The sequence below is a fragment of the Pristiophorus japonicus genome, chromosome 8 (genome assembly GCF_044704955.1).
Source record: "Pristiophorus japonicus isolate sPriJap1 chromosome 8, sPriJap1.hap1, whole genome shotgun sequence".
NCBI classification, from domain to species: Eukaryota; Metazoa; Chordata; class Chondrichthyes; family Pristiophoridae; genus Pristiophorus; species Pristiophorus japonicus.
This window is the reverse complement of record NC_091984.1, coordinates 114133121-114149193: the sequence shown is the minus strand read 5'-3', so window position 1 is coordinate 114149193 and position 16073 is coordinate 114133121.

Below are 16073 nucleotides of genomic sequence, written 5' to 3'. Positions count from 1 at the left end.
TGCAGGTATCTGGTTTAGCACTTGCTGGCAAGTTCAAATTATGGGACTCAGCAATTAGGAGCAAAATTGTGTGGTAAATCCAGACTTTATACAGGCATGTCTTATTCAAACTGCACCCACTTAGCCCCTGTTTTCACCCATTCACCAAAATAACAACCTAGACCTTTCAGTAAGGGATATTTTACAAATAAGTGCAGTGTGCTCTGATCTCTCTTCCAGCTAATGTAATTTTTTAGGACTGTAATCAATAACTGAAGGAAATTTCACTTTCAATTCTGACACTCTCTGGCTGATTTGCTTTTTAATTCTGATGACCTGGGAATGCGAAGTGGGGATCGATTTGGTTCCTGGTTTAACTGTCTCCAAAGTGGGACAGGGCATGCCCATTTTTGTTTCCAAGTTCAGATGGATTACAAAGATTGCGAGGCCGATTGTAACTCGCGGTGGGAGTCATGTGGGCGGGGGTTGAGGCGGACGATCCTCCTCAGGAGGTTATAGCTCCCAGGCCTCAACTGCATTGGCTCTGTCAGTCTCCCACCCATCCCCGGTGGGAGGTGTTAGGCAGCTGGCGACGAGAGGGAGATTTAGGGGGGAGGCGACAGCCGCCAGGGACCCAAAGGGAATGGTCCCTGGCACTCAGTGGCTCAGTGGGTAGCACTCCTGCTCAGTGGGTAGCCCTGACCTATGAGGAAACACCAACGGCAGGTCGGGGCCAAGAAAGGCGAGCGGCCTCTGGACAACGTGGCGTCATACCACTTCAGCGTTCAGCACGAGCTGGTGCAGGAGGGCAATGGCAGTGAAAAAGGCGACTGGTTTGGACATCACCATAACCCAGATCAGTGATTGGAGCATGGGCAGGTACAGCAGGAGTGGTGAGGTCGGGATAAAGGAGCAGCAAGAGATTGCAGAGCGATGTGATCGGGGCCCAGGAAAGGCGTAAGTTCGGGCCCAGAAGAGGCGTGGGCCCAGGGGCAGCACGGGCCAACCCACACTGCAATGTGTGCATGTACTAGGTCTGTGCAGCAGAGCTGGTCTCCAGTCGTCTTGGTTAATTCTTGCCACTGGACCAAGACCTAGCTCTGTCAAGCCCGTGTGGTGGCTGGTGTGCAACGGCCATCACACTTTAAAAAAATCCACACACAGGCATCTTCCACCCTTCAATAAGCAAGTCAGGACCTGGAATATTAGGTTCTTCATTGAAACACCTGTAAACTCATTGAACACATCCCTTTTTCGTGTGGAAGCAAGTCATCCTCGATTCGAGGGACCGCCTAAGAAGAAGAGCACTCTTGCCTCTGAGTCAAAAGGTTGGACGTAAAAGATCCCATGCACTATTTTGAAGAAGAGCAGGGGAGTTATCCCCGGTGTCCTGGCCAATATTTATCCCTCAATCAACATAACAAAAAAACAGATGATCTGGTTATTATCACATTGCTGTTTGTGGGAGCTTGCTGTGCGGAAATTGGCTACCGCGTTTCCCACAATACAACAGTGACTACACTCCAAAAGTACGTCAATGGCTGTAAAGTGCTTTGAGACGTCCGGTGGTCGTGAAAGGCACTATATAAATCCAAGTCTTTCTTTCCTTTTTCTTTCTTTGAAAGGGGTGTCAGAAGGGCCTTGTGGTTAGGAGAGGGGGAACTGAAGCCCCGGGCAGAAGAGGCCCAAAGTTTCCTTGTGGGAAACCGAGGAACATTCTGGGAAACTTTGAAAAAAGCCGCTTACCTTTCTGGGCCTCTGCTCCTCTTGCTGACAGGTTGGCTTGGTGGTGACACTAAAACGGCTGCCAATCACAGGCGTCCAGTTAAAATTGCAGTCGGGCCCTGATGACCTAATCGAAGCCCAATCAGCATATTTAATGAAAGACCTCACTGACTTCTGGTAGGTGTCCCTCCCGCCTGCTCAGATGAGCAGGTTAAGATTGCAACCCGCAGAAAGGTATTAAGTTAAGTCGCACAGGCCATTTTAAATGCCCTCTTGTCCGATTTCCACCAGTTGGACAAGGTTAAAACTGTCCCTTATGTATCTGGAAGCTGGGAGGGTGGAGGGTGAAGCAGTTCATTTGGCTCCAGAAAAGCAATGCTCTCTCACATATAATAATGCCAACAATATACATAAATAAGGCCTTATTCAGCAGTCTCAAGTCTTCACACAATAAGCAAGACAATTTCAATTGAACAACTACTATACAACAGTGGCTACACAAGAGCCCACAACTAGGAGGAGACTCAAACTATAGATTGTCAAAAGCCCCCTGCTACCTATTCCATTACTATTTAGTTCCCAGCAGTCTATTCTGAAGGTTATCGAAATGTGAGGACAGCCCCTATTGAGACTTTTCCAACGTCTACTTCCATAGTAATAGTGAGTGGATGAGAACCCACTACCTGTTTTTAACATTTCAGTGTCAAGAGCAATGGTGTTTTTGACCCTCCGCCATTTCCTCTAAACTGCGACATTAAACTGTTTCGCAGTCTCTTCGGGAAAGAGGTTACTACGTTCAAGTTCTGTAGATCACAGCCATTTTGAAGTGTTCCATTTCTTTGAATTATTAATTTCACAATTGACTATTGCATCTGGATAGAGTATTTCTGTCCTCCGAGGTTACATTATCTGGCTGTAGTATTTGCAATTATATAAATGAAACATGAGGCAATTAGATTAGTTGCTACTACGCTGCCAAAAGGATTTTGCAGCAGTGTTTTGAGTTTTGAACGGAACATTGAGGGTAAGTAAGTACAATTTGGGTGTTACAAGAAAATATTTCAAGTGTCTGCCTTTTATTGTAATGTTAGTGCTGTTATAGCGATGAAACTTTTGTCATTTCTTGGACTCTCTCTTGGGTGTGCTGCATGTCATGAGAAGCTTCCAGCAATGTGCTGTAGATGCCTGTAGAGGATTGCTCTCATTTCTTCATCATATTAGATGGATATCTGATAGATGAACTGGGATAGGAGGAGAATCGTGTAGACCATAAACATGGCACAGAACTGTTGGGTCGAATGGCCTGTTATTGTGCTGCAAATGCTATGTGATTCTATTGATTAACCATAGGTATGGAAACCCACTGTCGGCATGACATCTATGCTCCTGAAGTCTCCTGAGGCCTGGGTTCCTGGACTTCTCAGCTGAGGGTGGTCACCTCTCCAACCCTCTTTGGAGGAACTTACCCCCTTCCACCCCCCCATGCACCCCCCCCCCTCACCCCATGCATCCCCCCACCCGCCCTCAACTTTCATTCCACGACCCTCTTGCTCACAAATGTTTGGAGCTTCACCCAATGAAAGCCCTTCTGAGTCACTAACTAAAGATGGGTCAAGAAGGGGAGTAAATGGGAATAGAAGAATCATCATTGGCTGCCGTTTGAAAAAATGGGGACAGAGATTATGGTCTGAGATTGTTGAACTCGATGTTGAATCCAGAAGGCTGTAAAGTGCCTAATGGAAAGATGAGGTGCTGTTCCTCGAGCTTACGTGGAGCTTCATTGGAACAATGTAGGAGGCCGAAGATGGAGAGATCAGAGTGGGAGTGGAGCGGTGAATTAAAGTGACAGGCCACCGGAAGCTCGGGGTCATGCTAACAGACCGAATGGAGGTGTTCTGTAAAGCGGTCACCCAATCTGTGCTTGGTCTCCCCAATGTAGAGGAGACCACATCGTGAGCAACGAATACATTATACTAAATGGAAAGAAGTACAAGTAAATTGCTGTTTCACCTGGAAGGAGTATTTTGGGCCCTGGATAGTGGGAAGGGAGGAGGTAAAGGGGCAGGTGTTGCATCTTATGCGCTTGCACAAGAGGTTGCCATGGGAAGAGGAGGGGGTGTTGGGGGTGATTCAGGAGTGGACCAGAGTGCCGCAGAGAGAATGGTCTCTTCGGAATGGTCCCTTTCTGCCTAGTACAATTGTTCCTTCTGTCACTTAATCTCTCCTGCCTTCCACCCTATCACAGAGTTTCCCTTTTTCCTTCCCTCCACCCCCTTTCCCTGCCTCTGCACTTGCTTAAAATCTGTTAAATCTCTAACTTCTTCCAATTCTGATGAAAGGGCATCAACCTGAAACGTTAACTCTGTTTCGCTCTCCACAGATGCTGCTTGACCTGCTGAGTATTTCCAGCATTAAGAGTCACTAGCAAGGGAGTATATCTGTGCTGGTGCAGGTGCTGGGGCAGGTGCCTGGGCAGGTGTGGGGCAGGCAAAGTGCTATAACTAGATTGCTGGATGCCCTGCTGAGCATGGCTGTTCATCTGAACAGCTGGACTCTTTCTCCATGGCATCCCCGAGGGTTTCAAGCATGTTATCTGTGTAAGTATTTAAAAACTTTCTTGAAGAAATAGTTGCTGAGCACATGACAACTGCTGTACTTTGACAATCCACATAATACTGAAAGAGCTGCACTTCCCCTAGCCCTGCCTTTACCAGCCTGATCTTGGCATCTCATCTCCTGCAGTCTCTTCTGTTTGTCTTATTATGAGCTGAAAAACATCAACCTCATGCAGACTTAAAGTTTACAAGTTTGATGTCCCTCTCTGTTAGCAGTGCTTTGGTGCTGGTTCTGTGCTACCTTTTCCCTTGTAACGAGATTAGGCAGAGTTAAAGGATTCTGACTTGCAGGGATGCTTGTTATCATTAATATATCTGCATTGTTATTAAAATTCAGGTGAAAACTTCATTTAAATACCCCTCCTTCAAGACTAGCAAGCCACATTGTATCAGATAATCCAAAACTCTGACAATGGTTCGGTGTTCACATGGTATATTATTGTTTCCAGAGATTTCCTGTATATAGGTTAGCTTGCCTGTCACCCAGGTAAAAATCCAAGAGGGAGTGATGGATAAGGCCATGTGCCATGCTTCTATCAATCCTACGGGATATTCACGTGACATAGTGGCCTCGCTTACCTTGGCCAACCTTGTTAAGTCATTAAACCTCTTCACACATTGGGTAGCGGTTCATGGAGTAGTGGAGGTTGCATTCACTGCTTCTGCCACCTACTTCCATAAAGTCTAGACCACCCTCTTGTGGGGGCTCCCTCATGTAATTGGAATGGCATCGGCAGAGATTGGGCAGGGGACCGAATCCTGCCCTCCCGCTGGTTGAACAGTGTGTGCTGGACTGACATATGAGGAGAGACTGGACCGACTGGGCCATTATTCACTGGAGTTTAGAAGGATGAGAGGGGATCTCATAGAAACATATAAAATTCTGACGAGACTGAACAGGTTAGATGCAGGAAGAATGTTCCCGATGTTGAGGAAGTCCAGAACCAGGGGACACAGTCTAAGGATAAGGGGTAAGCCATTTAGGACTGAGATGAGGAGAAACTTCTTCACTCAGAGTATTGTTAACCCGTGGAATTCCCTATTGCAGAGAGTTGTTGATGACAGTTCATTCAATATATTTAAGAGGGAGTTAGAAATGGCCCTTACGGATAAAGGGATCAAGGGGTATGGAGAGAATGCAGGAAAGGGGTACTGAGGTGAATGATCGGCCATGATCATATTGAATGGCGGTGCAGGCTCGAAGGGCCGAATGGCTTACTCCTGCACCTATTTTCTATGTTTCTATGTCACGGAACCTAAATTGATTGGGGAACAATCAATGAAAGGCTAATCACCTGAATTAATGAGCTGGTCATTCTGGATTTCAGTGAGGAAGTTTACACTGAAGGAGAGGAGAGGAGAGGAGGAGGAGAGGCATTCTTCTCTCAGAGGGTTGTAAATCTGTGGAATTCGCTGCCTCAGAAAGCTGTGGAAGCTGGGTCATTGAATACATTTAAGACAGAGGTAGACAGTTTCTTAACCAATAAGAGGTTATGGGGAGCGAGCAGAGAAGTGGACCTGAGTCCATGATCAGATCAGCCATGATCGTATTGAAAGGTGGAGCAGGCTCAAGGGGCCGTATGGCCTACTCCTGCTCCTATTTCTTATGTTCTTATATAGCGCCTTTCACGACCACCAGACGTCTCAAAGCAGTTTACAGCCAATGAAGTACTTTTGGAGTGCAGTCATTGTTGTAATGTGGTTCAGATCACAATACATGTTCAGGGACAGGCTGTGCTGCTGCTGTGACATTTGTTCTGCAGTGGATGTACTTTAATCTTGCGCCTGTTACAGTGGGATAGAAAATGCAGCTCTCCTGAATGGGCACAGAATAATAAATATCAACTTCTTTTGGAGCAGTGTTACTTGTGGGAGTAAAGGGATAGAAGAATATAACATTTATTTTTTTATGGTCGGTGGAGGGAACTGGGTCTTAATTATCTAAAGCAATTAGGAAAGACAAATTACAATTATTTTGAAAGGAATATTTATGATTCTATTTCCTTCTGGGGCAGTGCATTGTCTATCCCATTGTAACAGGCAAAGGATTACAGTGTCTCTAATACACAACAAAGGTTGCAGCAGTGTTATTGTGTTGTCACAGACAAATCATTTGATGAAAGCGACATCTATTCAATGTTAACTGATAGAGACCAGCCAAATGTTTCTTGTTTTAAAAAAATAAAGCAATCATCTTATCGAGATCTGAGCTAATTTTCATTTAAATGTTTATTTTTCCACTGTTTGAATAAAAAAACCTGCGCTGTTTCATTTGGTTAATCAGATTTTTCTTTGCTTGCGAGCTAGATTCGTGTCTGGGAAACCCTGGTACCAGACACTTCCAGTGAGTGTCAAAACAATTATAGCTGTACAGTTTGTTATATCAGGGCTAAAATTCATTACAAATAGTGCATGTGGGACTCTGTTAATCTGCTTGTCATAAGTGTTTGTTATAATGAAGTTAGTCAACTGAATTAAAACTCAAAAGAAACTTCAGAAAGGATGAGTGAAACATTGCTTTTTAAGAGATTTGTAATGATTTTGAAGTATAGCTTGGTTTGTGTTTGGTCTGACAGAGCTTTCGGGTCTTCTGTGCTCTGTTTTTCGCTCTGGAGCAGCAGCAATGGCATTGGTGAGGTGTTTTGGCTGGGCAGTCAACCTCCAGCACCCCGCAGCGATCCTTGGGTCCGGTTTTGCAGTGGCATGGAGCAGCACCACCCGGAAGAGCTGAACGCCCCTGGTTGCGTCACAGGAGTGAGTTTTGACTTCAGCCCAACCTGTACGCCCCAAAGCGCGCCCTGCAGTGAACGCCTGGGAAATCAGGCGGTCCAACAATACCGACTACAGAGAGGTAAGTAATGGACACCTAAGGTAAGTGTGATTGTTTTTCTTTACATTTTTTTTGCAATTCATGTTGTGGTGGCGCGGGCAAGGTTTGGGGAAATTTTTTTTAATGTTTTGTTTTTCTCCCCAGCCCGGCTCGACTCTTTATCTCAGGATTTTTCCATGCTAGCATCCAAGAGAGGTGTACAATACCTCCCTTAGTGCTGCGCCCCCTGACTCAGGGCTCAGCTGCCCAATTTTATTTACTGAGGTGCAAACTGTTCCCGGGCGCAAACTTTACCGCCCCGCCGCCATTACCGCCCGCAAATCATCAAAGCCAAAAATTCAGCCTCTAAATTGTTCACTGCATTTAACTCTGAGCTCCAATTTTTAATCAAATCTTTTTTTTTAAAAACATGTCTGTGTCATAAAGTGATGCTCACTCGAGTGACGGTGCAATAGTAAAGCTAGTAAAGGTCAGAAAAGAGTACACTACCATGTGTGCATTCCTCATCCGCCCACACTTAGCCCATGAATTTAGTGTGGATTAGCCGCTAATCCTACATGTAAGGAAAGACACACATTCTAACTTGGAAGAAAATACTGTGCTGTCTGCGCGCTCTGGGAAAAAAAGCTATGCGAAGCAAATGTTGCCAAGGAAACAAAAACATTTGGGAGGCCGTTGGGAAATAAGAACTGTCTCTGTAGCACATAAATTCATTGATGATTAAAGACATGCCGGAGGAAGTTGAAAAAACAAGATCGTCAGAATTTCCCATAATGCTGCGTTTGAATGGAAGAGCTCCTCCCTGAAGCAATTTTCTGGAACCTGGTCTTTTTATATAGTGGGGTGGTTACATGGGAATATGGGAATTGCTAAACAGAAAAAGACCACGGCCTATCTAGTTTGCCTTCTACCATCTTGGTGGTCACATGCTACAATGAGAATGGAGCTGTTGACTAATCATGTCAGTCAATCTCTATCAGTTAGTCTACAAGAGATCCAGACATTGCTCTTTTCTGGCTGGCACAGACATGATGGGCCGGATGGCCTCCTTCTATGCCGTAAACCTCTATGATTCTATAGAAGATGTGGAAAACCCCAGTGGTGGAAAGCTTTGGGAAGCAGGGCCTAGAAATTGATCTGTGCAGCCTTTACTTGGACTACAAAGGCCTTAATATGGCAAGCAAGAAGCATGTTCAAATTTCCATCTGGAAGTGCGCCATATTGGGTAAAGATATCTGGGGATCCTCGGAAGCTACCATTCAGTCACAGTGATGCAACCTGCACCTTTTCTTTCTGAGCCTGTAAGTCCAAAGTCAGCTGGTTCTCCAAAGCCAGATTTGCTTAAAACAAACTTTGCATGGACTGTTATCTTAGGAGTTGTAAACAGCAGTTATTTTGGAGGGTTTGGTTCCTGCTCAACTGAAAAGATCTACAGAGGCTAGCAATAATATAACTGTGTCACGTTCCTGCACAGGGTGCAAGGAAGTGCTTCAGCTGTTCAGTCCGCCTGTGGCCATATTTTATGTCCACTTTTGTTAAACCACTGTGCTTTTATCTAGCTGTCAAAGGTGTGAATGGAAACCATCTATTTTGGTGGAGTCCTCAGCCTCCAGTCACATCACTGTCCACTTTGTTTACAATCTTGAAGGTTTTATCAGTAGCAAACTACACATATAATGCATATGTTTTCATCCCTGCCTTTGTTACCTCTAGACTCGACTATTCCAGTGCTCTCCTGGCGACCTTCCACCTTTCACCCTCCATAAACTTCAGTTCATCCAAAGCTCTGCAGCCCGTGTCCTAACTCACACCAAGTCCCGTTCACCCATCACCCCTGTGCTCGCTGACCTACATTAGCTCCCGGTCTGCTAACGCCTCAATTTTAAAATTTTCATCCTTGTTTTCAACTCCATCTATGGCCTCGTCCCTCCTTATTCCTGTGTAACCTCCTCCAGCCCTACACACTTCAGGGATCTCTGCACTCCTCCAATTCTGGCCTCCTGCGCATCCCTGATTTTCATTGCTCCAGCATTGGTGGCCCTGCCTTCAGCTGCCTAGGTTCTGGAGTTGTGGAATTCCCTCCCTAAAGCCCTCCGCCTCGCTACCTCACTCTCCTCCTTTAAGATGCTCATTAAAACCTACCACTTTGACCAAGCTTTTGATCATCTGGCCTAATATCTCCTTATGTGGCTCGGTGTCGAATGTTGTTTGATAACACTTCTGTGAAATGCCTAACTATGTTAAAGGCACTATATAAATGCAAGTTGTTGTTACATTGGTAATCCACTTCAGGAAATAGTTCTTCATTACCATTAGCTGCCCCCACTACCGTAGAAACTACCCTGTTTCTTTTGTTTGTTCAGCAGCCAGATCCACTTTAATATGACTGCACAGTGTGTAAGTTTATCTGTTGGCAGTTGAATTAAAGTCTCAAATACAGGGGAAGGTCCTTACAGGTCAGAAATCATAAAGTCACTTCACTGGTCTGTACCAAAGGAACGTTTTAGCTGCTTCACTCACTGGCAGTCATCACTATGAACTGCGCTCTCCAAGCTGGTTCGTGCTTGTGCCATTAAAATAGTTCTAAACCACACCAGCAGGGGTGCCATAATGTTTATATTCATGACAGATGTGCCAGATTGTTTATATTCAAAGTTTGGAATCACCTACGGTGAGCCTATTATAGCAAACAATGAATATAGATGGGTTCTAAGGAACTGGTGGAATACAAACCTTCAGTGGTTCGTTTTTTTTAAAGATCATTGGCACAATGCGAAGGAAGGAACTATAGGTTAATAAGGGCAAGGCATCCTACCATTGAGAATAGGACCCTATAAACCCCAGATAACAAAGGCGATTAACTAGCTGTGACTGTGTAAGATACAATATAGGAAACAAATTCAGCTGAGGAAAAGTATTCGCCTGAGCAATGCAAATACATGCACATCATATTAAGGCAATCAAAGATATGCTACATAATTAAAACATACCACCAGCAGCAGTATTCATGGAGAAATATTGTCTAACCATATTGAACATTTGTCTTTCACTGTGCTCATTTTAAAGACAAATTTATTTCACCAACCAGAAACTGCTGAGAAGATTTCTTATCTATTTCTTATCTCTTCTATTCCACTCCCCATCTAGATCACTGTATGTAGCAACACCATCATGGCCCTGAAAGGTTAAAATGGAGGACAGACAGCAACATCCCCCCGGTAATCCACTCTGCCCATGGTCAGTACCAGTGCAACCATCACATAATCCATTAGGGAAACAGATAAAAAACAAGAAAATGAAAAACAATATCCTTAAGTGACACTTGAAAAGAAAAGGCAGAATGCTACAGTATAGATCAAGGGGAATACTGCATTACAGATCGGCGGGTAATGGGAATACTACAATACAGATCGAGGGATCACTACAGTACAGATCAGGGAAATGCTACACTATAGATTGAGGGAGTGCTACAATAAAAACCAGAAGAAATGCTCCAGTACAGATCGGGGGGGAGGGCGGGGGGGTGCGTGGGGGAGGGGAGGGGGAGTGCCATGAGGTACTGATGTTGAGTTACCAAGGTAAGTTTGTATGCCAGCCCTGTGAGGTCCACATGCCTGGGCTCACCAGCTGAAGGAAGCCTTGAGATGGCTCTCTGGCCAGCAGATCACATTTCCTGAAATTTCACCCGTACTTGTTCCTCATCAGTCTTGCTCTCTGCTTCCTGCTGAAATGCATTAACTGACCTCACTGACATATCTGCAATGGCTTCTTGCCACTGTAGGATTGGGTAATGCAGGGTGAGGAGGTGCTCAGTCGAAGCTGTAGATTGGACCTGGGGATTTTCTGTTCTTGGAACAGAAGAAAATCCTTTTTTATACTGCTTACACTGATAAGCTGCAATTGATGCTGAATAAATACATAAGGGATGAAAAATGAAAATTCCCTTACCCTCACCCCGGGCTATGCACACTCTCTTGTTAAATGCAGCCTTTGCCTGCAAGCAGATATTGAAAGGACATCTGTTGGAAAGAGAAACGTGAGGGGAGAGATGTCCCACCCAAGTACCCAGGATGCTAGCCCTCTTACATGAGTGTGTGAACATGCAGCATTAAGGATGTCTTCAGCTGCCTGGGCCCTAAGCTCTGCAATTCCCTCACTAAACCTCTCTTTCCTCCTTTAAGACGCTCCTTAAAACCTACCTCTTTGACCCAGCTTTTGGTCACCTGTCCTAACATCTCCTTATGTGGCATGGTGTCAAATTTTGTCTGACAATGCAACTGTGAAGCACCTTGGGACGTTTTACTACATTAAAGGTGCTATATAAATGCAATTTGTTGTGTTGTTTAATTTGTGATATTTTGACATAGCAACATTATACAGTACTGTGGAAGAACTGAGCATACCTCTGCACTTAGAAAAATAACCGGGTGGTTAAGGGCACAAGTATTGTGCTCCTGTGTTAGTCCACTGAAAGTTTACAGTGAAAAGCAAGAAAAATGCACGTAAGAGAACGTATTAAGGTATGGTCACAGTTTTGCTGACTTACCTTGTGATGCTCAGAAAATCTCTGCCACATCTGCTCCCAGTTTCGGGCCGCAAGTGAGATTGCATTAACACACTCCATCACCGTCAAACAATCTGCACTTGTGGCACTCTTTATCACAGAGTAGCCCTCTCCCCCAAATAGGATCACCCATCACTGCAGGACTTACAGTATTTGTCTACTGTATAAGGGCCATTCTGCCATTACCTCTTTTTCAGATTCAGTAGAAGCTCCCTTCTACTTCCTATCCTTCGGATGAGACATTAAGCCGAGGCCCTGTCTGCCCTCTTAGGTGGATGTAAACGATCCTCTGGTACTATTTCGAAGAAGTGCAGGGAAGTTCTCCCCAGTGTCCTAGCCAATATTAATTACTCAAACAACATCACCAAATGCAGATGATCTGGTCATTATCAAATTGCTGTTTGTGGGAGCTTGCTGTGCACAAATTGGCTGCTGCGTTTCCTACAATTACAACAGTAACTACACTTCAAAAGTATTTAAGTGGTTGTAAAGTGCTTTGGGACCTGATGTCTTGAGAGGCACCGTATAATTACAAGTCTTTCTTTCTTGCTTGCTTTTAAGGGCAGCCTGCATCCTTAAAGAGCCAGATATTCCCGTGCACTCCCATTGTATTATTCCCTTAAGTTATTCTTGGGTGAGGTCAGCCTGCTGTTGTACGTGCGTGTGCAGTGACCAATGTACAGTGGTCTTAGTGCCTTCATGCTGGGATTGTGATATTGGCACCAAGATCATAGTCTGATTTGTACATTGTGCGTTTTCTCCTTTATCCTTTGATTGTATTTTTTCCCAAAGTGCTAAAAAAAAGCGAAACTGTATCATGGAAATTATGGGAACAAGGAAATTGTTATGTTTGTTACATAGTAATGGTACTTGGTTGAGTCTGGCATTCCTCTTTAGAACATAAGAACATAAGAAATAGGAGCAGGAGTAGGCCATTTGGCCCCTCGAGCCTGCTCCGCCATTTAATAAGATCATGGCTGATCTGATCATGGACTCAGCTCCACTTCCCTGCCCGCTCCGCAGAACCCTTTATAAAAACGTAAGTTCTTTAGCTCGCATTGCACTTCACAATGCTGTGCATTGAAAATTACTGGTATAAGGCCCGGCTGCATCCACATGGAAGATGCAGAGCCTGCAGCATCATAATTATACAAGTTACCACAAGCCGCTGTTAATAGGTAACTAATGGCATTAGCAGTACAGACCCATTCCTATAGATTTCCAGTTTTACTGCTTTCCATTTATACAGGTGTATTATTCTGTAAAATGAACAGATTTCTACTGATCCGGGAGTACTGTATTTAAAACGAAAAGACTGACGGTATCCATTATTGACCAGATTGCATATATTTAGCTACAATGCACATAACACTTATGAAATAAACCGATTGTTCTAAGAGAGAACTCTTGCCTATCTCCAGTTAGTTATTTGCATTATCACCAATGAATGAACACAGACCACAGCTCCCACCAGTGTTTGGTGTAAATTGCACATTGAGTATAAGGTTTAGTGACTGATTATAGTTTCATGGCAATGTTGATGAATCATACAGTTAGATGGAGTCTTAATGTTGGAATAAATCCAGTTTTATTAGTAAACACATGACTGTAACTCCTCATTATCATTAACTTTAAAAAAGAAATGTCAGTATTAAAGAAATAGCAAACTTTAATACTTCCTATCTATAGCTATTTGGACTGTTTAAGGGAGTGGTTGGAGTGTCGACAGGTGTGCTGACAAATGGCTTTCTATGGTATAATTATTACAATTTTATATTGGGCATTTATTTGCATTATAAAAAATATGATCTGATCAAAATTATGTGTGTTGCACGGGACAACGATACATCAAGTTAATGTACCAGATAGGTCGTATGTCATGTCGGGGGATAGATTTTCAAAAGACTAGAAAAGCCATGAGGCCTTTTGTGAATCACCTATAAATCACAAGCCAGCCCTGATCTATGTTGAAATCTGCATCCTAGTTTGAAAGAATCCATTTATGAGTTTGCAATAGACAACTGGCATTTAAATGGGACAGAGGGAGGGGGAGAGAGGAAGGAATGCAGCATATTTCTCTTCTCAGCTTCTCACAAGTCGCAATTTCATCTGCAATGTGATGAGAATAAGTTGAAGCCTGTGATGAAAGATCTGCCAAAGGAGGAAACATGTTTCTGTGACATTACACTTATTTGAGAGGCACCTCAGGTAATCGTCCTCATTATCCTGGTCCTGGTATGGGAATTAAGAGCTTTAATTTTATAAAGTAGGTGAGGTGTGACTTTTGTATTTTACTACAGTGTATCCCGGGGACAGTAATATTGATGTGTCCTGTGATATTTGTAACACCAGCACGTATTTTATATGGGAGAATATTAACATTTGATTTCTGCATCTATATTGCAAGTGAGTTGAAAATACCATCCAATCTGGACTGTAGATCATACTTGCTTAAAAGTCAGGCCCCTGCATTTCTCACCACATACTTGGTTTAAAAAAACATGATATTCCATTTTGTGCCAGCCATATCTGCCATCGCAAATGAAAGGTACATGTTCAGCCTTATCTGACACTGGTTGAAGTGCTGCAGTTGTGACTTTGTGTTCTGGCATAGATTGACACTCAAATAACTCTACTACATGTAGAATCAATTTGGTCAGTTTTCAGACAAGCTGCCACAGGAAAGATGCTTTACGTTGTAAGGTTGGAATGTTCTGTCACAGTAGATCAAATGCCACCCTGTCCCTTTTTCCTTTCAGTAAGCACATACCATGTCTGTTTAGCTGTTTGGTAGCATTTGACCATCTGTGACCTTCTGAGTTAGAGGAAGACATAATGGGGAAAGGAAGAAATAATAAAAATAGATATGTATACTCTGCTTACTTTTAAAGAGGGAGTTGAGATACTCTGGGTATTTATCTCACGTCTGTATGAATAGGATAGAGATCTGGTTTTCAGTACAAGGGTTTGATTATAGGATAGATTTTCCAATTGGTTGCACAAATGCAAATTAGTACAGCCGTATCTGAAAATTGGGCCAGTTCCTTGCCCGATTCTTTCTGCCCATCATTTTCTAGCAAGCTGCATTTGGTGCTCTCACAAATTTTGGGATAGATTTCACTAATTAGCGGTCCTGGTGCAGAGCCTTGTGTATTGGAGTGCATATTGGGAATTCACGCCCGCAGGTTCATTTTTTTACATTTAATGGACAGGAAATTGCATGGAGTGCACTGATTTCTGCGATCGAATTCGAAACTCTGCGATGGGAGCGCTAATTTCTGAATTCTATCCCTTTTTATCCATAGCCTCATTTAGGCCACAACATTCATGCAAAAATATTTAAATCAATACCTGATGCATTTTTTCCCCTGAGATTTCACTATTTATCTTCAAAGCCCATTATTAATGGGCCTTGCGAAAACTGCATTTGCAGTGGACACCCAAAGGGAAACCGGCTTTGTATGATTCTTATTCCAATTGTTACAGTATCATTTTAGCACAGTGTTGTTTTTATTAAAGAGTTCAACAATGTTTCTTTAAAACATTTTTTAATGCATTCTCCTAATGTGGGCATCGCTAGCAAGGCCGCCATTTATTGTCTATCCTAGCTTACCTTGAGAAGATTGTGGTGGGCCTACTTCTTGAACCTCTGCAGTCTGTGTGGTGAAGGTGCTCCCACAGTGCTGTTAAGTAGGCAGTTCCAGGATTGATCCAGCAACAATGAAGGAACAGCGATATGTTTCCATGACAGGATGGTGTGTGACATTGAGGGGATGTTGGAGGTGACGGTGTTCCCATGTGCCCTGTTGCCCTTGTCCTTCCAGGTGATGGACATTGCGGGTTTTGAGAGGTGCTGTCGAAGAAGCCTTGGCGAGTTGCCACAGTGCATCTTGTAAATAATACACACTGCAGCTGCAGTACATGGTGGTGGATGTTTAATTTTTTAGAATTTTGGAATTTTGGGGGGGGGGGGGGGTCAATTTTTTTTACTTATAACATGTGCTTTAATTTTGCACACTAATCTCTTGTGTGAGACCTTGTTAAAAGCCTTTTGAAAGTCCAAATACACCACATCCACTGGTTCTTCCTTGTCCACTCTACTAGTTACATCCTCAAAAAATTCTAGAATATTTGCCAAGCATGATTTCCTTTCCATAAATCTATGCTGATTTGGACTGATCCTGTCACTGCTTTAAATGCGCTCTATTTCATCTTTAATAATTGATAATTTAATAATTGATTCCAACATTTTCCCCACCACCGATGTCAGGCTATAATTCCCTGTTTTTTCTCTCCCTCCTTTTTTAAAAAGTGGTGTTACATTAGCTACACTCCAGTCCATAGGAACTGATCCAGAGTC